This window comes from Pinus tabuliformis, chromosome J (assembly GCF_031772625.1).
Source record: "Pinus tabuliformis cultivar Carrire ecotype Pingquan chromosome J, CPIR1, whole genome shotgun sequence".
NCBI lineage: Eukaryota > Viridiplantae > Streptophyta > Pinopsida > Pinales > Pinaceae > Pinus > Pinus tabuliformis.
In genome coordinates, this window is record NC_142295.1 from 394,274,540 (window position 1) to 394,298,693 (window position 24,154).

General features: G+C 38.2%; 1 pseudogene; it reads left to right on the forward strand.

The window, feature by feature from the left end:
- Positions 1-23,108, forward strand: part of LOC149227448 (large ribosomal subunit protein eL8y-like) — a 39,763-nt pseudogene extending 16,655 nt beyond the window's left edge.
- The last annotated feature ends 1,046 nt before the right edge of the window (positions 23,109-24,154 follow it).

The following is a 24,154-nucleotide window of genomic DNA, read 5'->3' on the forward strand; positions in this document are numbered from 1 at the left end:
CACAAAATTCATCGCATCACATACATTAAGAAACACCCATAAATGAAGATCTTAAGAAATCTCCAATGGCCGATATGCGACATCGCATATCGCAACATCGCATAAACAACACACAATAACTTAACAAATTGCAACGATCTGCGATCTACGATCTTGCGATAAACGCGATGCTGCGATCTTGCGATAAACGCGATGTTGTGATCTTATGATAAACGCGATGCTGCGGTCTTGTGATAAACGCGATGTTGCGATTCTATGATAAAATGATCAGGAAACTCTGCGATGACACATCTTGATAATGCGATCCGTGATGCTGTGATGCAAGTCGCAGAAATCACCCATCGCAAATTTTCCTCGGCTCAGCATTCAAGAAAATCTGTCCCTCAACCAAAAGTTGGGTGTGTGCCTTAAAGGAAATTAATGAATGTATGCCAAAGTATTCATGAAGGACAGTTTTTTGTTTTTCGAAGAGTCAGTTCACTATGGGTGTCATGATTTTATACATTCGTAGAGCTTAGAGCTTTCATGTCAAAATTTATTATCATTACTCTTTTCCTTTGCGTGAACTGCAGGAATAAAAAACAGGAAACAACATGAAGCAATGTGCAGGAAACATCTAAGGAAAAAGGGAAAGCGTCAATGCTCGGAGAACAGAGAAGAGATGTCCTCATAAACGGATACCGCATGCAACAGAAACGCAGATTTCAGAGTATTACTGAACAGATGTTGATATCAATAGGCGATTCGACACTCAAGGTCAAAAGCTCACAAAAGCAGCATGTTTACAAAATTCTGAAGCTTATGCCCGGTAAAGGAAAAAGCGCTAAAGACAGAAAACGCACCAGAAAGGCCTGGATCAAAGAACGAAGGCAGTTTTCGATGCGCGATTAGCGCCTAGCGCTAATCGCGCATCGCTAAGAAAATTGTTCAGAAAGAAAAGTCCCTAATTTTCTTAGTCATCCACGAGTCCGGAAACTGAGATAGAAAAAGTAGAAGCAATTTGAGAGAAATTTGGGTTGTTACCAAGTATATACGCAGTAAATTCGCCCAGCCAAAGGATGATTCCCAAAAATTTCTTCTAGTTTACTAAAAAGTGGTGCCAGAGCTTGCCATTTCTATTTGCATAGCACAAGCAAAGCAGAAAACAACCAGCCGACTCTTCCCAGGCAAATGTTGCATGCTCGCAACATTAAGGAGCAAATGCAGAAATAGGAAGGAATTAGATTCAATTTTTAGAAATAAGTTTTCTTAGATAAAGGGCGGTCATTTAAACCGTATCCTAAATTTATATAATTAAGTTATTTAGTTAGAAGTATTTAAATCCTTCTCATGCATTTAGAGAAGGGTCCAGAAGTTTGTCAAAAACTTGTCCTCAGAACATGCACTTTTGCACCCTCAGAGGAGGTTTTGATGAATGAATGGATCAAGCTTTATTAATGTTTGCATTTGATATAAGCTACTGATGTTGCACTTCTGTACTCTTGGTAGATATTAGAACAAGGAGAGATAAATCATTGTTGCTTGAAGCTTATGAGTAGGACCAGTCATAAATGGTACTTTTATCTCTTGGCCATTTCTGCTTATATTCTTAAAGTGATATACAGTTTTTAGTTGTTTATATGTTATTGCATGAATGTTTGAGTTACCATTTGGCACTTTTGTACAGTGGAGCCATTTATTTATGTTTGATATATGAATAACGTATTATGCGATATGTTGTTCACAACTGTTTTGCCTAACTTTTTATGCAAAGTGGTTCATCTTAATTGATTTCCATTCTTATGATAGTTGAATGATCTTTATTACCAGTTATTGTTTGAAATCTCTTTAGATCGCATAATAGAAGAAATACATCCCACGTTAGCATAGATTAGATGTGTTGTTTTCATTAGATTACAATAGCATAGAATTAGATTAAAGTAGCTTAGATTAGAACTCTTATATCAACATCATCCAACTCTACACACACACACACCCTTAGATTGGGAAACTGGTCCCATTATCCCCAGTCGGACCCGCTATACCAAACGGATAAGGAGTTGCCAACCAAGGTCCGGACCGGGCGGGTTTCCCCCTTGTTTTCGACCCGATTTTTGGGGCTTCAACATATTTGGCGCTAGAAGGAGGGCCTGAACTATGAATGGCACCTAAATCAAAATCTAAATACCATTATGAGAGTAAATCTCCCTCATCATCTCCCCTGACTTCTCGAGTATATTTAAATCCAGAGTTAGAAGTCGCTCGAGTATCAATCGCTACTACACACCCTGATATTTCAGACCAATCTACCATTAAACCTCCTGGAGTTGAATCTCTGATTCACAAACTTCAGGGATTTTCCATTTCTCCTCAGAGGTCTGATAAATCTCAAAGCAGTGTGACTTCACAGTACAATCCTGCTCATCCCCTAACCAGGTTAAAGAGTGAAAAATTTGGCATCCAGCCAACTGAATTGCCTCTTCCCACCAGGAAAAGAGCAAGGAAATCACCACAAGAGTCTGACAGTGAGACTCTTTCGTCTACATCGCCCATTTCAACTACTTCACCGCAAAGTCAACCACCCACACCTCCATTCCAAACCATCATCCATCCGTCTACCGGAACTCCTACCACCCCTCTTCAATCCTCTACGATCATAGTATCCTCATCTTCCCAGCCACATAGATCATCTTCTGAACTTTTCTCTACTAGCAGCTCAACGATGGCCCAGTCTCCATGGAACAACCCTGGGGAAGTTTTAATTCCCACGCCCTTGAGTCAAATGTCGGCCCATCCTGAGAAATGGCTGCCCAAATTTAATCCAGAAGCAGGCATGCTAGCAGAAGAACACATAAACAATTTCATGCTTTCTATCAATATCAACGGAGTTACTAATGAAGATGCTGTTGTTCGGCTTTTTCCCTATGCACTGTAAGGGACAGCCAGGTCATGGTATTTTTCATTACCCTCCGGGTCTATCACAAGTTGGGATATCTTCCAGAATCAATTCCTTATCAAGTTTGGTGATGACAGATCAACGACAACATTAATCAATGACCTATCCAATCTTAAAGCCCAAGCTAAAGAACCTATCAAAGATTTCGATTTACGGTTCAATAAAATTCTCAACAAAATTCCCACTGCTTCCCAACCCAGCGAAGAAGTACGATGTGAATGGTATATTACTGCTTTACCATCAAACATAGCAATCTTCGTGGATAGAGCAAATAAAACAACCTTAGTTGAAAACATGACAGAGGCAATAGCAGTAGAGAAACACGTAATAACCCTGGAAAAGAGATCTGCGATAGAGGAATGAAAGTCTAAAAAAGTCACCTTCAAGGAAGACTCCAAGAAGAAACAAACAAAAGACCCTTTCGATTTGGAAGGATTGCAGAAAGTATTAAAGACCATGTATAATGAGATGGTTGACATAAAAAAACAAGTAGCAGAAACTTCTTTAAAAAAGCCCTATAGAGCTTTTAAAAGTGGTCCTTCATCGGATGCAAAACCACCCAATGCCATCTCCAATGCTGAAACTGAGGAAGAGGAAGAAGAAGAAAGTGCCACTGAAGGGTAGACCGATGACGAAGAAGTTGTGGAATTACAAGGAATGTGGTATTTCATCCTCCCATAAGAAGAAGATCAAGAAGTATTTCTGGTTAGCACACGAAGCAGAAATCAGCTTGATCCTCCCGAAACTACCCCTAAGCAGAAGAGCGCAAGCCCTACAACAAAAGATAAAGTTGCAACAAAGAAAACAACCACTAAAGCGACTCAATCTAGCCTAGTCCAAGCAGATCAAACAACTCCATCAAAAACAATGATAGTGTTGGATGAAATGGAGTACAATATTATTGATGACATGAAAAAGACTAGGGCTAATATTACCCTTTATGAATTGAGCAAATTGAAGCATCAACAAAAGATAATGATGAAAGAATTACATGTCGTGCCTATTGTACCTTTGCCTACCGCTGTACTCTCTCAAGCTTCCCACAACATGGGAAGACCTCCAACTAACGCGATCAATAATATTGATCCAAATGATATCGCCTTGATTGGAGGAAGATCAAGATCTCACACTCCCCTGTTTCTTCTCACTTATGAAATTTTCAATAAGAATGTGCACAATTGTTTGGTAGATTCCGGTGCTTCATCAAATATTTTACCCAGATCAATATGTGCTAAGTTAAATGTTCAACCACAAGAATCCACCGTGCGCATAGTTCAGCTTGATCGATCTCAAGTCGAAGTGATTGTTGAAATTAATCAAGTAACCATAAGATTGTCATCTAACCTGAAGGTATGTCAGGTTATTGAAATTCTAGTGGCTGATATCCCAGAATTCTATGGCTTAATTCTTAGCAGGGATTGGTCTGAGAAACTCCATGGATACTTTGCAACCGACTGGTCGCACATGTGGTTACCCTACAACAGTAAACCGAATCAAATAAAGGTTGAACGAGAGTTACACCAAAAGTACATAGTAATGGAATTAGAGGTAGAAAATGAAGCACTATCGTATAATAGCAGTATCATAGGCAATTACTCGTTAGATTATTTTCTCGGTAATTTCAATGCTCACACATCACCTTACTTAGAAAATTCAGTTTTGTCCCAAGTCGAAAATTTTTCCCAAACTGATAGTTCAAAGTGTGTTAATTTTGTAGATGAACCTGTAAATACATCTTTGTTTTGGAAATTATATTTTGATGGCTCTAAATCTAATGAAGGAGCAGGAGCAGGATGTGTTCTGATTAGTCCAAAATGAAACAAGACCATGCTTACGTGCAGACTCGAATTCAATTGCACAAACAATACAGCAGAATATGAGGCCTTGGTGCAAGGCCTATACAAAGCAATCGGGTTAAACGTCAAGTATCTTCAAGTCTTCGGAGACTCTGAGATTATCGTCAAACAGGTACGTAACACTATACATTGCCTATCAGGACATTTAAAAACTATTAATCTTTAGTACAAGATATGACTGAGAATTTCATAGCATTTAATATTTCTTCAATCCCGAGACTCCAAAATGCAAGCGCAGACCTTTTGGCTAACGTAGCCTCTAGGCTTATTCCCTCCGAAGATTTTAGTCCAGATAGATTCTCAATAGAATTAATCTTTAGACCGTCCATCCCTGACAACATTACAAATTGGAGAGTATTCAATGACGATCCTGATATTGTAAATTTCCTCACTTCTGAAGGATCCTACTCCAATCAGATAATTGACAAAGACCATCACGATCGACAAATACAACAAAATAGCACTGATAATGCTATACCTAAATCGGTGGTTAAGTTAGAAGACTTATACGATTTGAAAAATCGGTTTAAAAGGTCTACCAATTCAAAGCTCTACAGTCCAACTCTGAACTACGAATTAGTAAACCTAGGAACCGATGATAAACCACAAAACGTTAATCTAGGCATCGGCCTAGTCCCTGAAGAAAAACTAGCGTATATTCATCTTTTGAGACAATATAAAAATGTTTTTGCCTGGAATTACGATGAGCTGAAGATGTACGACACTTCTATCATTCAGCATACTATTCCTATGATTGACAACGAAAAACCTGTCCAACAGAAACTGAGAAAGATCCACCCCAATTTAGAAAATCAGATAAAAACTGAGCTAAATAAGTTATTAAAAGCCAGAATAATTTTCCCCATCAGACATTCCAAATGGGTCTCCAATATGGTACCCATTAGAAAGAAAAACGGAGATATTAGAATCTGTATCGATTTTCGGAATCTTAACAAAGCTTGTCAAAAAGACAATTTTCCTCTTCCACCTATGGAACAGATATTACAGGCAGTAGCAGGCTCAGAACTAATGTCTTTCTTGGACGGATTTTCAGGATATAATCAAGTGCTAGTGCATCCCGATGATCAGTTGAAAACCACATTCAGAACTAAATGGGGCACATATGCATATCGGAAGATGCCATTTGGTTTGATTAATGCCGGCGCTACATTTCAAAGAGCCATGGACATCGCATTTAAGGGTTTAGTCAATAAATCTGTAGTAATTTATTTGGATGATATAACAGTGTACTCCAAGAAGCGAAGCGACCATCTCAAAGATTTAAAACAAATTTTTCAACGATGTTTAAGGTATGGGATTTCACTTAACCCAAAGAAATCTTTTTTCGCATTAAGTGAAGGAAAACTTCTAGGATTCATAGTGTCAAAATCCGGTATTCACATTGATCCTGACAGAATCAAAGAAATCTCTGAAATATCTCTACCTCATAATAAAAAAGCCATGCAATCTTTCCTTGGTCAAATCAATTTTGTAAAGAGATTTGTCCCAAATTTTTCACGAATTGTGTCTCCTTTGCAAACCATGATTAAAAAGAATTCAAATTTCAAATGGGGTCAAGATGAACATGAAGCATTCAACCTGATCAAACAAGCTATTATTAATGCTCCATCTTTAGCAACCCCGAATTTTTCAGAATCTTTTGTTTTATACACATTTGCCTCAGAGAAATCATATGTTGCGATTCTAACTCAAGCAAATCAAGAAAAGGCGGAGGCTCCAATTGCGTTTTTTAGCTCAAATTTACAAGGTGCTGAACTCAATTATTCAGACGTGGAAAAACAGGCCTATGTTGTTTTCAAAGCGATCAAATATTTCAGACCTTTCTTACTTAAAACCCATACTAAGATCATAGTACCATTTCCAGCGGTAAGAAATCTTCTAGTACAGAAGGATATGGGCGAGAAAAGAGCAAATTGGATCACTGCTTTACAGGAATACGACCTTGAGATCAAACCAGCAAACATTGTAAGAGGTCAAGGCTTCTGTAAAATGTTGGCTGGAGCATCGCAAATCTCTGAAATTTCATCCGAAGAGATACAAATGTATGAGGTAAGCCTAAACGATGCAAAATCATTGTATGTTGATATCATTTATTATCTTAAGAACGGGTATGCTCCATCACACCTGGATCACACTAAGAAAAGAGCTCTGAGATTGAAAGCTAAACAATATCAGCTCATAAATGATATTCTTTTTAGAAAGAATTATGATTTTGTTTTTCTTAGATGTCTTGAAAAAACTGAAGCTGAAAAAGTTTTGCAGGAACTCCACGATGGACCAGCAGGCGGACACTATGCTGGAGATGCTACTGCACATAAAATTTTACGTGCAAGATATTACTGGCCTATGCTGTTCAAAGATTCACACAGTTACGTGAGGAAATGTCAAGTCTGCCAAACTACTGCTGGAAGACAAAAGAAGCCGTCCCTGCCACTACAACCGGTAAACATCGAGCAACCATTCAGTCAGTGGGGCTTGGACATAATAGATGAGATCGTTCCTCACTCTTCTAAGCAGCATAGATACATCCTCACGACAACAGATTATTTTACTAAATGGGTAGAAGCAGTTCCTCTCAAGACGGCTAATTCTGAAAATATTATCGAATTCATAGATCAATTTATAATCACTAGGTTTGGATTGCCAATGGCTTTAATGTTTGATAATACATCATACTTTTCTGGAAATGCAATGACTGAGTTTGCACTTAGAAGAGGGTTCAAACTAAAATATTCGGCCAATTACTATCCACAAGGTAATGGGTTAGCTGAGTCAACAAATAAAAACCTAATCAGGATTATTAAAAGAACAGTTGACCAGAACCAAAAGAATTGGCATAAAGCTTTGGTAAATGCTTTATGGGCAGATAGAATAACTAAAAAAACTTCGATCGACACTTCCCCCTTTAATTTAGTTTATGGGAAAGAAGTGGTTCTTCCAACTCACTTGGTCATTCCCTCTTTGTCTTTAATACAATACATTGATGAAGTACCTACTTCCTCCATACAACTAAGACAAATGGAAATAATTAAATTAGAAGAGCAACGAGAACAAGCTAAGAAAACCCATGCTCATCATCAAGCGCTAATAAAATCCTCTTTTGATTCAAACATAATGACGAGAAATTTTTTTCAGATGGGAGATTTAGTTTTAAAATGGGATAAGGCTCATGAAGAAAAGGGCAAACATACAAAATTTCAAAAGATGTGGCTTGGTCCTTTTCAGATTGTTGAAGTCATAGGTCCATCAACGTTTGTCTTACAGGATTTAGCAAGTAGAAGGGATTCTTTGTCTGTTAATGGACAAATCCTTAAAATATATTTTCCATAGAAGATTATTCTTCTATTTTGTAGAATAGCTTTAATTTTTTTTCTTTTTCATAATAAAACCAATTGTAAATGGTTACTACCAGTATTCATGAAAAGACACCAATTCTCTTTCATATTTTGAGCTTTTCGCTTGTATGAATAGAAAATTTTTGAAAATTTGACCTTTATTATTCACAAATACAGTTAAAAACTTTAGCCTAGATATGATACTAGTTTCAACTTCAAAAAAAAATTGATGAAAGCAACCTTTAGCGAAGAAATTGTTTTATATCAGCACAATGAAAGGTATCAATAAAAAAATAAAGATTCTTTGTAAAACTGTTGTTTTCAAACTCTATTATTGTCGTCCAGAGCTTTCTTAAGGATAACAATGATTTCCTCCCTGTTAAAGAAAATCGCAGCATTCAGAGGGACAATCCAAGAAACACTATATCTCAAAGAATAAGAGGTCTCATCACGAGCCGGCTTATCATGATCACAGATATTATAACTTTGCTGACTTTGCCAAACACTGTCCATCAAAACTGGGCAATGACTCAATATTGTTGAAATCAAAATACAAGGGGTCTCATCACAAGCCAACTTGTTCAGCAAAAGTGTAAATCAAGTGAATGACTGTGTCACAATTTGGCTACCAAACCAAGACATTGTTCTTTAAGAATTAAAAAAGAAAAAGTGTCAATGTGGATTTTTCTTTGAAGGTTGTACATAACCTTAAGCAGGATAAAGGATCATTGCTAGGTAACAAGTAACCCTGTCGAGGCTATGGACGCCTGCTGGCAGCAGAGGCTCTACCTACGACAAACGAGCATATTTTAAAGCTAGCACACAGAGAAGACTTTATTTTATCTTTAAAAGACCAAGTAATGGCTGATATAAATACAAGGACAAGCCTGAGAAAACAAACAATTAGAATAGAAAGAGGTTGAAACAAAAAATCATTGATAGAATAAGGCATAATGTACTCTATCTGTCCATAACAAAGTTTAGATTTATGAAAAAATTTCTGTTTTGGAATTTTAAAAAATTCAATAGAAAATCTGAGATAACTGGTTCTTCCAAGTGAATCGCCATTGTTGTGGCCACCAAAAACCCCCCTCCTTCTTTACTATTAGCAATAACACTAAACAAGTGGGGACCCCTAGTAAAAATTTCAAAAAAAATTATAATTTTTTTTTGTATTATACTCCTTAAAATACACGCACGAAGAAGAGTAAAACATTTCTTTATGAGCACAATAAAAAACTGCGAAGAAGCGAGACGAAATTCATCGCATCGCATACATTAAGAAACGCCCATAAATGAAGATCTTAAGAAATCTCCGATGGCCGATATGCGACATCGCATATCGCAACATCGCATAAACAACACACAATAACTTAACAAATTGCAACGATCTACGATCTTGCGATAAACGCGATGCTACGATCTTGCGATAAACGCGATGCTGCGATCTTGCGATAAACGCGATGCTGCGATTTTGTGATAAACTGATCAGGAAACTCTACGATGACACTTCTTGAGAGTGCGATCCGCGATGCTGCGATGCGAGTCGCAGAAATCACCCATCGCAAATTTTCCTCAGCTCAGCATTCAAGAAAAGTTGTCCCTAAACCAAAAATTGGGCGCGCGCCTTAAAGGAAATTAATGAATGTACGCCAAAGTATTCATAAAGGACAGTTTTGTGTTTTTCGAAGAGTCAGTTCACTATGGGTGTCATGATTTTATACATTCGTAGAGCTTAGAGATTTCGTGTCAAAATTTATTATCATTACTCTTTTCCTTTGCGTGAACTGCAGGAATGAAAAATAGGAAACAACATGAAGCAATGTGCAAGAAACATCTAAGGAAAAAGGGAAAGCGTCAATGCTCGGAGAACAGAGAAGAGATGTCCTCATAAACAGATACAGCATGCAACAGAAACGCAGATTTCAGAGTATTACTGAACAGATGCTGATATCAATAGCTGATTCGACACTCAAGGTCAAAAGCTCACAAAAGCAGCATGTTTACAAAATTCTGAAGCTTATGCCCGGTAAAGGAAAAAGCGCTAAAGACGGAAAACGCACCAGAAAGGCCCGGATCAAAGAACGGAGGAAGTTTTCGATGCGTGATTAGCACCTAGCGCTAATCGCGCATCGCTAAGAAAATTGTTCAGAAAGAAAAGTCCGTAATTTGCTTAGTCATCCACGAGTCCGGAAACCGAGATAGCAAAAGCAGAAGCAATTTGAGAGAAATTTGGGTTGTTACCAAGTATATACGCAGTAAATTCGCCCAACCAGAGGATGATTCCCAAAAATATCTTCTAGTTTACTAAAAAGTGGTGCCGGCGCTTGCCATTTCTATTTGCATAGCACAAGCAAAAGCAGAAAACAAACAGCCAACTCTTCCCAGGCAAATGTTGCATGCTCGCAACATTAAGGAGCAAATGCAGAAATAGTTAGGAATTAGATTCAATTTTTAGAAATAAGTTTGCTTAGATAAAGGGCGGTCATTTAAACCGTATCCTAAATTTATGTAATTAAGTTATTTAGTTAGCAGTATTTAAACCCTTCTCATGCATTTAGAGAAGGGTCCAGAAATTTGTCAAAAACTTGTCCTCAAAACATGCACCTTTTCACCCTCAGAGGAGGTTTTGATGAATGAATGGATCAAGGTTTATTAATGTTTACATTTGATATCTGCTACTGATGTTGCACTTCTGTACTCTTGGTAGATATTAGAACAAGGAGAGATAAATCATTGTTGCTTGAAGCTTATGAGTAGGACTAGTCATAAATGGTACTTTTATCTCTTGGCCATTTATGCTTATATTCTTAAAGTGATATACAGATTTTAGTTGTTTATATGTTATTGCATGAATGTTTGAGTTACCATTTGGCACTTTTGTACGGTGGAGTCATTTATTTATGTTTGATATATGAATAACTTATTATGCGATATGCTGTTCACAACTGTTTTGCCTAACTTTTTATGCAAAGTGGTTCATCTTAATTGATTTCCATTCTTATGATAGTTGAATGATCTTTATTACCAGTTATTGTTTGAAATCTCTTTAGATCGCATAATAGAAGAAATACATCCCGGGTTAGCATAGATTAGATGTGTTGTTTTCATTAGATTACAATAGCATAGAATTAGATTAAAGTAGCTTAGATTAGAACTCTTAGATCAGCATCATCCAACTCTGCACACACACACACCCTTAGATTGGGAAACTGGTCCCATTATCCCCAGTCGGACCCGCTATACCAAACAGATAAGGAGCTGCCAACCAAGGTCCGGAACGGGCGGGTATCCCCCTTGTTGTCGACCCGATTTTCGGGGCTTCAACAGGTAACAACTTTCTTTTGCCCTCAAAGATTTCGCATTTATGACATGAGATAGCAAATATCTTTATATCTGCAAATAGAGAGGGCCAATAGAAACCAACCCTTAAAATTTTATTAGCAGTGGACTTCCAATATAGATGTCCTCCACAGTCCCCTGCATGGAATTCTTTCATGACATTGTTAGTTTCATTCATGGTTAAACAATTACGCAATATACCTTCATGACTTTTCCAAAATAATGCACCATCTATGACACAAAACTTTGAAGCCTTCATTTTTAAAAATCTTTTCTTGGTTCTGGACAATCATGGGGGAGCAAACAATTTTAACAATACAAAGCATATATCAGCATACCATGGGGATTGCAAAAAGGTTTCACTAATCTATGGAGTCGCCAACTCCTGTTCATTGTCTAGTTGGTTGATGTCTAAGGCTTGAAAGTTTGTTTCGGACATCAGTTTGGCTAAACCTTGTCCCTTTATGAGCTTGGTTGGTTTAATTTCTATGTCATACTCAAGGATGTTAGCAATCCACTTGCCTCTTTTGCCTTCTAGCCCCTCTTGGGTTAATATGTCTTTTACAACAGCATTTGGGACATAGGCAATCACATGTGAATACAAAATGTAAACTCGGAAATCTTTGATTTCTTTAACAAGGGCATAGGCCTGCTTCTCCATGATTTGGTATTTCAAAGGGCATCTCTTAAGGCTCGGCTGAAAAATGCAATTGGCTTTTCAGCTCCCTGATCATCCTTTTGCAAAAGGATAGCAGCTATGGTGTGCTCAGATGCAAATGAAAATATGATGAAATCTTTGTCAAATTGCGGACTGGTGAGGACAGGGGCTTGGGTTAAGGTAGTTTTGATACTCTCAAAGGCTTGCTTGGTCTCAAGAGACCATTTTACCTTAGCATCCTTTTTTAACATGCTGCTTAACAGTCTTATTAGCTCGGCTAGGTTTGGAATAAATCTTCTTAAGAAGTTGATTTTTCCAAGGAATGCTTGCAATTATTTTATGCTTCTTGGATATGGGATTTGGAGTATGGCTTGGATCCTTTCCGGATCTATTCTAATACCGTCTTTTGAGATGATATGGCCAAGGAGTTTGCCTTCTTCAAGGCCAAAGAGGGATTTCTTGGGGTTCAAGGAAATGCCATATTTCCTACATGTCATGAATATTTGCCTCAAATGTTTTAGGTGCTCTTGATCAGATTTGGAGAAAGGGGTTAAGTCATCAAGGTAGACAACTAGGAAATCATGTATTTCCTTGGCAAATGCAATATCCATTTCCCTTTGAAAGGTAGCACCAGCGTTTTTAAGTCCGAAAGGCATCTTCACATACTTAAATGTTCCCCACAGTGTGGTAAAGGCTGTCTTGTCTTGGTCATCTGGGTGAACCAGTATTTGATTAAAACCTGAAAAGCCATCTAGCAAAGAGATTCTAGATGACCCCACTACTCTTTGTAGGATGTGGTCCATTTTTGGCAAGGGGTAGTGGTCTTTTAGGGAGACTTGGTTTAAATTTCTTAGGTCTACACATAGCCTAATCTCACCTGTCTTTTTTCTTGTGGGCACAAGATTGGATACCCATTTAGAGAACCTGATGGGTGCTATGATACCTGCTTCAAACATCCTTTTCACTTCCTTTTCAATTAAGGGAAGGAGTACGGGATTGATTCTTCTAAGTTTCTGTTTGAAGGGCTTTTGGTTTGGTTTTAAGGGAATCGTGTGTTGGATCACTGAGGTGTCATAGGACTTCAAGTCCTCATAACTCCAAGCAAATACATCTTGGAATTCTTTGAACAAATCAACGTATTTGGGTTTTTGGTCGGGTGGTAAAGTTTGAGATATTTTGATCATTTTGGGCTTGTCGGCTGTCCCAATGTTGTGTTCTTCTATAGCAGTGTTTAGGGGCTATAATTTTGGCTTTTTGGGAACATCATTTGCATCAAACATGTCTTCTAATGGAGTGAGGCCAGCAGGGAGAAAGTTATTTTTCAGGTCAATGATCTCGGCCTTTGTTTCTACTATATCCTCCAAATGCATCTGTTTCAGCTCTTCTATGTTTGCATTGTCAAAAATAGTTGGGTTTAAGATTTTCTTGGCTGTTACAGCAGTTACAGCCTGCTGATCTTCATTTTTTTGATGTTGTTCATCCGTCATAGCATCCATGTCAATGTTAATAGTTGAAAACTCATGCTCAAGAGTGAGGAAGTTTTTAATCTGGTCATCACTTTCAAACAATTGCCAATCTTTAACATTATTTGGGATAGCAGGCCTATGTTTTATCTCAGCAGTAAAATGGTGATTTGGCTCAAAGGGAAGCTTGCATGTACTAGCAAAAGTGGCTAGGCTGTGTGCATGAATGTTATGATCTCTTCAAATCTTGGCAAGCTTGGATTCAATGAAGGCATTGAGTATATTAGTAGCAGCAGTCCTATAGGCCCTCATTCTATTGTCATTGGTGACAAAGTTGCCTTTCATTTGTTGTATGATTAAATCAGAGTCACCTAGAATAGACACTTTTACAGCTCCTAGAGCTTTGAGCAGTTTAAGGCCTAAAAGGAGAGCCTCATACTCTGCCATGTTGTTGGTGCATTTGAAATTTAGTCTGTAGGCCTGACCTTCTACATGATTGTTATGTGTATTGTGAATCCAGACACCTTCCCCTGCTCCTAACTTGTTAACAGAGCCATCAAACTCTAAATACCATGTGATTTCTTGCTTGTGGTTAGTATCAAGAGTTTCAGTCATTTTAGGATTGGGCAGATTCGAAATTTCTGTTTGGGGAGGTTTTTCTTGTACGCTAGTTGCCTTGATTGTTTTGACAGTTTCATCAGTATGGGCAACCAATTCTTCATCGGTGTGTATGTGTTCAGTTCTAAAGCCAAGGGCTTGTCATCAGTGAGAGTATCTGTTTCATCATTAAATAGAATAAAAGAATCCATATCAGAATGGATTGAGTGTATAGGAAAATTTTGGGGCTTATCCTCACTAGTTACCACATACTTCATCAGTTTTTCTCTATATAGTCTCTTTGGTTGCCCAAAGACAGATATAGTGGCATAAGAGAGGTCTAATTGGAGGGATCCTTGGATTTTTTCTCCCCAAGATCTTGATAATAGCATGCCATACTTTGGTGGAATGTCAGCAACCACCACATCCATGAGGATAGTCTTGTTGGGATATTGGACTAAGGAGACACACAAGTCTTTGATAAGGCCTAAACACTTGACTTGACTTGAGTCAAAGGAGAATATATCTTTGTAGGGTCTTGTGACATCAAGGTTGAGTTTTTCCATTACAGCTTTGGGCATAAGGTTGTGTGAGGCACCTGAGTCAAACATAGCATTGTGCAAGACTTTGTCATGTATGTGTAAACTGACATAAAAAGGTAGAACAGATCCATATGTTGATTTTCCATTAACTTCAGGACCGAACAACAGTTCGGGCTGATCATCAAGAACATTCACATCATCCTTAACCTCTGGCATTTGAAGTGATCTTTGAATTTGTTTCCTATATACTTCATGTTTGGCAAGTTCAGATAAGGGGATGGAAATCTTGAGTTTACCTATTTCTGCCTCTAAGTCAAACGATTTTTCAGATTGGGTTTTAGTATTTTGGGAGGTAGGCTTCCCTTTTTCTATTTGAGTATCAACAGTTTGGTCTTGTTTGTCAGCGTTAAGGGAAGTAATTGCTTGTGTTTTTCAGCTTTAGGAGGGCTTTTTGGAATGCTGTTCAAATTCTCTTTCGAGGAAGAAGGTGGCAGAGGCTGATCATTAGAATATTGCTTTTTTGTTATGTCCTCTATGGTGACATCCTTTGGATTAGGGACTATTTTACCAGCAGTTTCCATGAGGGAAACCTTTTCTTTAATCTTCTTCGGCTGCTTGGTATCATTTGCCTTAACCTTTTCAGGCACATCTATGGTTCTTTTCCTCAGTTTATTTTGTTTGTGGACCTCATACACATCAGTATCATAGCCTTGTTTAAAATCAAAAGATTCACCAGACTTAGTCTGAAATTGATTAAGGTCATGTTCATCTTGGTCTGGTTGAGTTAGGAAAATTTGTTGCTCAGCCTTCAAATCCACCAAGTTCATGTGAGTATCTTCCGTCTGTTCACTAGATGTAGATGCTTCAGCATAATTTTCATGAAAAGGAAGCCTTACATCATGGTCTGGGCTAGACCTACCAGCATTTGTATTCTGAGTTTTCCGGAAATTTGGGTTCCTTATGGTATTGGGTTGTTGTCCTTCCCATGATGATTTCCTCTCAACACTCTCTACTCTGTCTCCCAGCCTGTGCATGTCAGTGATAATAGCATCCAACTTTTGGTCTAAGGCTGAGGGTTCCTCTTTAAAGGTGGTTCTTCTCTCAGTTCTAGCTCTGTTTCGGATTTGCCTCTACGCTAACAACAACATTTTGCATGTCTGCAAGGGTTTGAGGGGCTCTTTCCCTTAACTAATAGGCCATGTCAGTGTCAAAACCATCAGGGAATTTATACGAAGCAATATCAGGTGGAGGTCTTAAGTTCTGTGGTATTGCATTATAACTATTATTAAATCTTGCACAATAGTCCAAGACAGATTCTTGGGGGCCTCTTTTGATGGTGTCATATTTAGATAATATGTGCAAGGGGTCTTTCTTTTTCTCCCATCTGTTGATAAATGACTGGTATAAGGCTTCTGGGTCTGCTATGGAATTGGCTATGAGTGCTCTAAACCAAGTTCTAACATCACCTGTCAAACTTTGGACGAAAATCTTCATTTGGCGCTATCGTCATCTATCTCGTAGTTCTCAAAATAGTCTTGCATATTCTTTGTATGCTGAAGGGCTGTGCAAGAACCAGTTCCATCAAAGTACATGATTTTAGTTTGATAATCCTGAGGCATAGCCCCTGGATTAGCAAGTAATTGCAGGGGTGCATATCTATTAGTCATGTTTACAGGGAAGGTGGAACAATAGGAACAGCTGTAACAACAGCGGTCAGGGGAGGATGTACAGTAAATGGAGATTTGGAAGGAGTGCTTTGACTGGTGGATGATGAACAAGGGGAAGTGGGGGTTGAACGAAATAAAACCTTGACAGGGGTTGGAACACAGCTTGGCTGAATTGTTGCAGGGCTAAAGTCAACAAAATCTTCTCTTTGCTCTAGCTTCTTGAGGTTCCTTGGGATTAAATTGGGATTTTCAAAAATAGATGGGGGGTTTGGGTATGGATTTGACCTTGTACACCATGAATTCCTTTTGGGAGTCAGATTCTGAACTTGTTTTGGTATTTTCTGTGAATGCTTTTTTAGAATTAGCAAGGAACTGATCAAATTTTGGAGTAGCTATCTATAACTTAAAACTAGCACGAAGTTTGACTGAAGTAGCATTTGCTTACTCCTGTAAATGCAAAGCAAGAAAATTTTCAAAGGCTTCCTGGCTGACATTCAGGCTTCATCTGTAGTTTTAAGGAATACGCAGCAATTGGAAAATTCATTGTTTTTCCCCAGTGGAGCTTTCCAACTTGATTTGTGAGATTTAACCGAGGATGTCCCCAGTGGAGTCGCCATTATGTTATCACTTAAGTTGTCCCTTAGCTCCTTGAGGGATACGGCTGAGGTAACCACAAACCAATCTTTGGACTGCAGGTGCTAGCCCACCAACAGTCAGATAGGGATCTGTCTTTAGGATTTAGCTTTTTTGATGATGATTTTAGGCTAGTTATTGAGTACAAGGGGTTTTGTTTTAGTTTTGGTGGGATGGATGATGCTTTCAAGTAAAGAGGCAAGGATAGCATGAAAGTTTTAGAACCATTGGGCGTGGAGTCAAGGAGTACAACTGCTACCGCATTTTCTTGGTCACAAGAGGGAATATGGAGCAAGCTAGCTGCACATGAAACAGTCATTCAAGCTAAAGGATGGAGTGAAGGCTAGGAATGAGAGGCAGTTAAGAATCTCTCGTTCAGCTTAGCAGAGGGAAGGTTAATGAGCTCTATATAGGAGCAGTGAAGAATCCCTAGATAACTGTCAAACATGAATGAATTAGGGGAAATTTGAGCCACAAGGAATTCATATTCATTTCTAATTCAAATGAAAACATATAGAAACAACAGAAATTGAGCATAGAGGGCAATTAAACCAATTCTAAATTATTCATTCTTTCTGCTATTTTTGATGGTACATCAATGGAAAACAAAGGTAACAAACACTTATTGAGTCATGTTGCAGCACAAGAATTCCACATTCAATTCTTCAAAACATTCACACACAGCACATAGTCATTCCTCCAAGCTTTTCAGCAATCTTTGATTAAGTAAAACATCAGGTATACAGAGCGAGTCTCTCTTGGAGCTATACAACCAACCAACCCTTTAAACAGTGAATTAGGGTGGTTTTTAAAAGTAAAATATCTATAAAGATCAGATCTCAGAAATATCTGTTGTAATAAGTGTCTTTAACCTAACACATGTCTGAAATAAATGCGGGAAAATATCCTCGAGCTGCGCTGGGTGCAGTTGTACCAAAAGGAGTTTAATGTGTGTCTTTATGGCTCTGTGCTGATCACTTAGCCATAATTGTGCTTTGGGTTTCGATCCATGCTCTTGAGTGATTCTGAGGAGCATTAACTGTGATGGGAGAGCCTTGATTGGCCTTTACTTCTTTCTTTGACTTTGTTGGAGGTCATTCAATGTCCACCTGCATTCGGAATAAAGGTTTTCATTTAAAACTTCCGACTGATACTCTTTGCCGCTTCCTTGATATGCTTTGGCACTAAATGTGCGCCTTTCTTACTTCTGATACTCTTTAAACTGTTGCATCGACCATTCATGGCTATTGTTCGACCCTCTGTTTGCTTTTTAAAACTGTGTTTTCCCCATTCTGAATGTTGCGTGAAGAAATTCATGTCATTCTGCGCCTTTCGAGCCTGCTGGGGGCTGAGCCATGAAAGGTATTTCCATTTTGGCCTATTTCCCGTAGCGATCCGTGATTAGCGCTAGGCACTAATCGCACATAAAAAACTGCCTTAGATTTTGATTTCGGGCTTCCTAGGCTGCGATTTGCACCTCTCGCGCTTTTTGGTGGTGACATCAGCATGACGTCATGGGGTGGGACCCAGTATGACGGGTGATGTGGTAGTACGGTGGAGGAGGTTACGTGGCAGTGACATGGCAAGGACACGGCAACAGGAGGCCGACTCAGGATGATGACATCAACATGACATGGCGCTGATGCAGGAGGAGGAAAGGCGGTATCTGGTTTCAAGCGCACTGCTTTTGTGCGCAGGCGGTATTAGAGGAGGGGGCTCCGCCATCGCTGAGAGGGTGACGCGTGGCGGGAGTATGATGGGAAAACCGCCCATCTCCCAGGCGTTAACCCTCGGCACGTCGGGTCACAAAAAGTCCCGCCCACCGTAGATCTTGTGCGCGCCAGATCTGACGGTCGGCGGCACGAGTAAGGCAGCGAACAGTTAGGGACAGGGCCCACACAAAATTTTTGTGTGTTTTCATATGGCGGGGGGGGGGGGACTTTAATAATGTGGGTTTTTATGGGTTAATGCGGCATGGGTGTGATTCGAACCAACTTTATCACAAAATATGAACGAGGATGGGTTAAATATAGGTCCCAGATGGACTTAATATTTCCCCAGACTTGATAAATGTGGCTAAAAAATGCCAAGGGGTGGGAATATGTACATAGTGGAATTATTAACCTATTTTTATTAGGGGAAGGGGAGATAGATATGGAGCTACATAGTAAAATTAGTAGTTAATATGACAAGTGATCAGAAAGTGCTAAGTATGTGAATATTAGGCTATTTATGGGGAAAAATGATTCATAGAGGAAGTATGAACGTGCCTTGAGCAAAGCAGATCTTTACCAAGGCAAATGATATGGAAAATGATGAAAGTAAGAGGTATCAAGCAAATCTTGACCCCTTCACGGAAGTTAGTGAGTGATTTGGGAAATGAGAAGAAGGGGGAGTTAGACATGCCTCACTTGAGCTCCTCCGAATGGAAAACTGCATCATAACTGTGATCTGTGAAGATATAACACTTGAAAACACGAAATGGATTACAGAGCATGATTCTGCAACCACAAAACTACTTACCCAGCCTACTTACCTAGCATTTTTTCTTCTGTTTGCATAGGTGCACTTGGACTTGCAGACACAGATTATCCTTTTCTCTTCTTGTTGTCCCTCTATCTAAGTCTACACTTATTTCTTCCAAGGGCCCAGATTAAGCAGTTGGGCTCCTTTGTTTCTCTACCTATCTATAAATCTGCCAAGATTGAACTGTTTGGACAGATAATGACTCTCTATATTCTAAAGCAAGAAATTGAAACCTAGGGAAGCCAAGATTAGGCTGTTTGGACTTCCTTTAACAAAAACTTCTTCAAAAATGGATAACTCATCAAAATTGGGATACAGTAGTGGCATTTAGACTGGCACACTTTCATGGCCTCTTCTTTGGCCTCTTTTCAGGAAATATGGAGCATTGCAGCATGCAAAGTATGACATATTTGGCATGTAAAAATGTCAATCATGAAAGATGAACACCTGTTGCAACAGGAGGCTAATAGGAAGATCCATCAAATGGATGTGAAGACTACATTCCTCAATGGTAAGATTGAGGACGAGGCGTACATAGAGTAGCTAGAAGGTTTTGAGACCTTCGATTGTGAGTCACATGTGTGTCGACTCAAGAGAGATTTGTATGAGCTGAAGTAAGCACCTCGTGCTTGGTAAACCAGAATCGAAAACTATTTCACCGGGTTGGGCTTCATAAAGAGTGAAGCATATGTGAACCTATACCACATCATGGTAGAAGGTAAGCCATTGATCATTTTTCTTTATGTTGATGATCTCATATTGGCAGGTGATGATCAATTGATCAAGTCTTGCAAGGAGGACCTTGCAAGATAGTTTGAGATGAAAGACATGGGTCTTATGCACTACTTTCTATGCATGGAAGTGTGGCATAAGGATGGGGAAGTGTTTGTGTCTCAAGGAAAGTATGCCAATGAGATACTCAGGAGATTCCACATGGAGAAGTGCAAGCCCATGCAGACTCCTCTAGCAGGTAACTGGAGGAAGGAGGATGCTACTTCAGGTGAGGTAGTAACTACTACTATTTATCAGCAACTTTTGGGTTCATTGATGTATTTAGTAAACACACGACCAGATTTGTGCTTTGCGGTGAACCAACTGAGTCAAGATATGGTTCAGTCTACTAAGTTGTTTTTGAAGGCAGGGAGCATGTGCTGATATACCTCAAAGGCACATCTCAGTATGGATTATGGTACAGATTGATAAAGGGAGTGAAGCTTCAGGGCTTCACAGATGTAGATTGGGCAAGGAGTCCATCAGATCAGAAGAGCACTTCAGGAGGAATTTTCAACCTTGGTTCAACTTCAGTTTCTTGGTATAGCAGGAAACAGAGGTCAATTGCACTTAGCTCAATAGAGGCTGAATACATGGCTACCAATCAGGCATCATGTGAGGCCATTTTGATGTGGAAAATTCTAGTTGGATTGTTTTATCAGAGGATGGATCCAATTGTGATCTATTGCGATAATCATAGTTGTATCAAACTCTCTGAGAATCCAGTATTTCATGACAGGTCCAATCACATCGATATCCGGTATCATCATCTTCGAGACTGTGTGGTCAATAGGATCATGTTGTTGCTATATGTTTTGATCGAGGAGTAGGATGCAGATATTTTGACTAAGGCATTGTCAAAATGCAAATTCGAGTTCCATAGATACAAGATCAGGGTGACAAATAATCCCTTTCTTTTTGAGAGGCAATGTTGGAAATAGAAAAAAGAAATGTTAAATATAGAAATTCTATAAATAGCATTTCGGGATACATTCCAATTTTATTTAGTCCCTGAACTAAACTTGAGAATTAAAATTCAAATTTGATCTTAGCAACTGTTTGAAAAATAATTAATTAATTCATCTTGAGTTAATTGGTTGGAGAAAATCAAAAATGAAATCTATGTGAAGACATGAAACAATTATCTCTTTGATTGAGGAAGTTATCCCTTAATTAAGGAGATCGGGATGAGTTCTACTTTGAGTTGTAATTAGTTAGCTCAGTTAACTGAGTTAAGTCCAGATAGATTAGTTCCAACATTTTTTGGATCTAATTGTGAGTTCAGTTAGTTAATGCATGCATGCATGTAATTAGTGTACTTCAGATAACTGAATATTCGCTCATAAATAACTCATGCATGTCAGTTCAGTCAGAGACCCAGTTGAGATCAGAGGATGGGACATTGTACTATTAGTTGCAGGAATATTCCCTTGAGGATATCTCTTGCATGCAGAAGGAATTCATTCCTTGAGGATTGCGCAGTTATTTCTGAGTTTGGTGAGTTGTGTGAGAGGTGAATTCACACAGGTGGTAGCCAGAGGACCTAGGAGAAACTGTGCAAGGAAATGGGAGGCTTGGAGGACTGAAGGAAGGCATATGTTGTGTCTATTCTGTCTATGAGCAGCATTAAGGGATTGTACTAAGAGCTGGATAGCGTGTGAAACAAAGCTTTGTGTAATACAAAGATATTTCCACTTGTATGATATTACACATAGCAGGGTTTTTAGCTGAGGCTTTCCCCAGAGTATTCTTCTTTGTTCACGTGTCATTGATTTCTCATTCTCTATTATATGAGTTCTATGTGATATTGCTCAAAATCGGTTAAGCTTCCGCAAGTTTGTTTGTAGAAGTAGATCAAGTATTTTGATTTAGTATATTGCTTTATAAGGTGATCAAAAGTGAGAAATTCTACATGTTGAAGTGAAGAAACCTATTGTTATGAAATATGTAATTAATCAAGTAACCTACCTAATTGAGTAAGTATTGCAATTGTAATTGTAATTGTTTCTCCAATATGCATTTTAACAGAGCTCTTTGTTTTTGGGGTATTTTTATGTATTCCTCTAACAAATTATTTCTTCTTCTCAGTCATGATAAGGAATATTTGTATGCGTGTAGATTAAAGCTAAATTGGTAGTCATTGCACATGATATCGATCCAATTGAGTTGGTAGTATGGCTTCCTTCACTTTGTAGAAAAATAAACATCCCATATGCAATTACCAAGGGCAAACATCTCCTTCAGGGGTATGCATATTTATAACCTTTATTAACTGTTTTTGAGCATGACAGAGTTCACATTAGCTTAAATTGTAAGTAATATGTGATTAATTTTCATGGGAAACTAATATGCCTTCTGCACTATGCAATTTTTTATTGTAAGTAATATGTGATTCCTTTTCATGGAAAACTGATATGTAGAACTTCTGCACTAAGAAAAAAAAAATTTGCAGATTGTGCACAAAAGAAACAACAACCTTGTGCTTGACTTATGTGAAGAATGAGGACAAGAAGGAATTTAGCAATATTGTTGAGGAAATAAAGGTGTGCATAAGTTATTATAAGTCACTATGTTTTACTCATCAAACAATGCCACATAAAATCCAAATTATAAATTAACTCTTCTTGCAGGCTAACTACAATGACAAGTTTGATGAGTATCGGTCACAATGGGGTGGTGGAATTATGGGAACCAATTCTCAGGCAAAAACAAAGGCCAAGGAAAAGCTTTTGGCCAAGGAAGTAGTAAAGAGGCTCGCTTAAGAATAAATCCTCAGAATATTTGTTCAATGTTGAAATTTTTATTCGATTGCCTTATGTATTTTGTTGCAATTTGATTTATAGGTATATTAACATAATAAAGTTTGTACTAAGGAATTCTCTAAAGTCAATTTTAGCTTAAGGCTTAGAAAACTTGTCCATTTTTCAACTGGATAAATTGTTGAGTAAATAATATATCATACACATTCATTGGCCTTATGCATTCTCTACAACCTTTTGTATGTTGTGATGATGATATCTTCATTTTGTCTTTTGTTATGTTATTGTTGTTGATATATATTGCTATATACTTTTAAGTGTGTATAATGTTTAAATATGTATGTAGCTATCTATTTTTGGTTTTGTGTGCCTTATTTTGACGTGCTAAGAACTATATACTCAAATCTTGTAGCATGGGTTTATATGAAATTTCATATATTTTACTTTTTGAACTATGGTAAAAGTACCTAAATTGAATGACATTTTCCTTTCTAACAAAAGTATCTCCATTGAATGACATTTTCCTTTCTAACAAAATTATCTCCATTGGATGACATTTTCCTTTGTAATGTTTTAGAATTTCTTGTTCCTTGATTAGAAGATGGTTTACCCTAGCATGAAATTACTTGAAGGCTCTATGTTTGATTCCAAGACATTTTCTCTTTCTTGAGATGGTCTTACTTTTATTAAATTATATCTTTTTATTTTTGAACATGTTTTGTCTACATTTGGAATAATAATTAATCTAATAATGCTTGCAAGTCTTCTACACCTACTTCCAGTATGTTGAATGAGAATCTAGCCTGACATTGAGCTATACTTTGTTAATTTAGCTATCTTTCCACTCATTTCTACATTGTGAGATGTTGTTACTACAACAACCTTCTTCCAGTACTCTAGCCCTTCCTTCAACTTTTTAAAATCTCCTTCTAGGGCTAGTTTGGCTATTGGGACAACCTCTAGCAACTCAAAAGATTGATCTGTAATTTTCCTACTCTTCTCGAGATCTGAATTCACCACATTTAACTTTTGCAGGGCTTCCCTTTCCT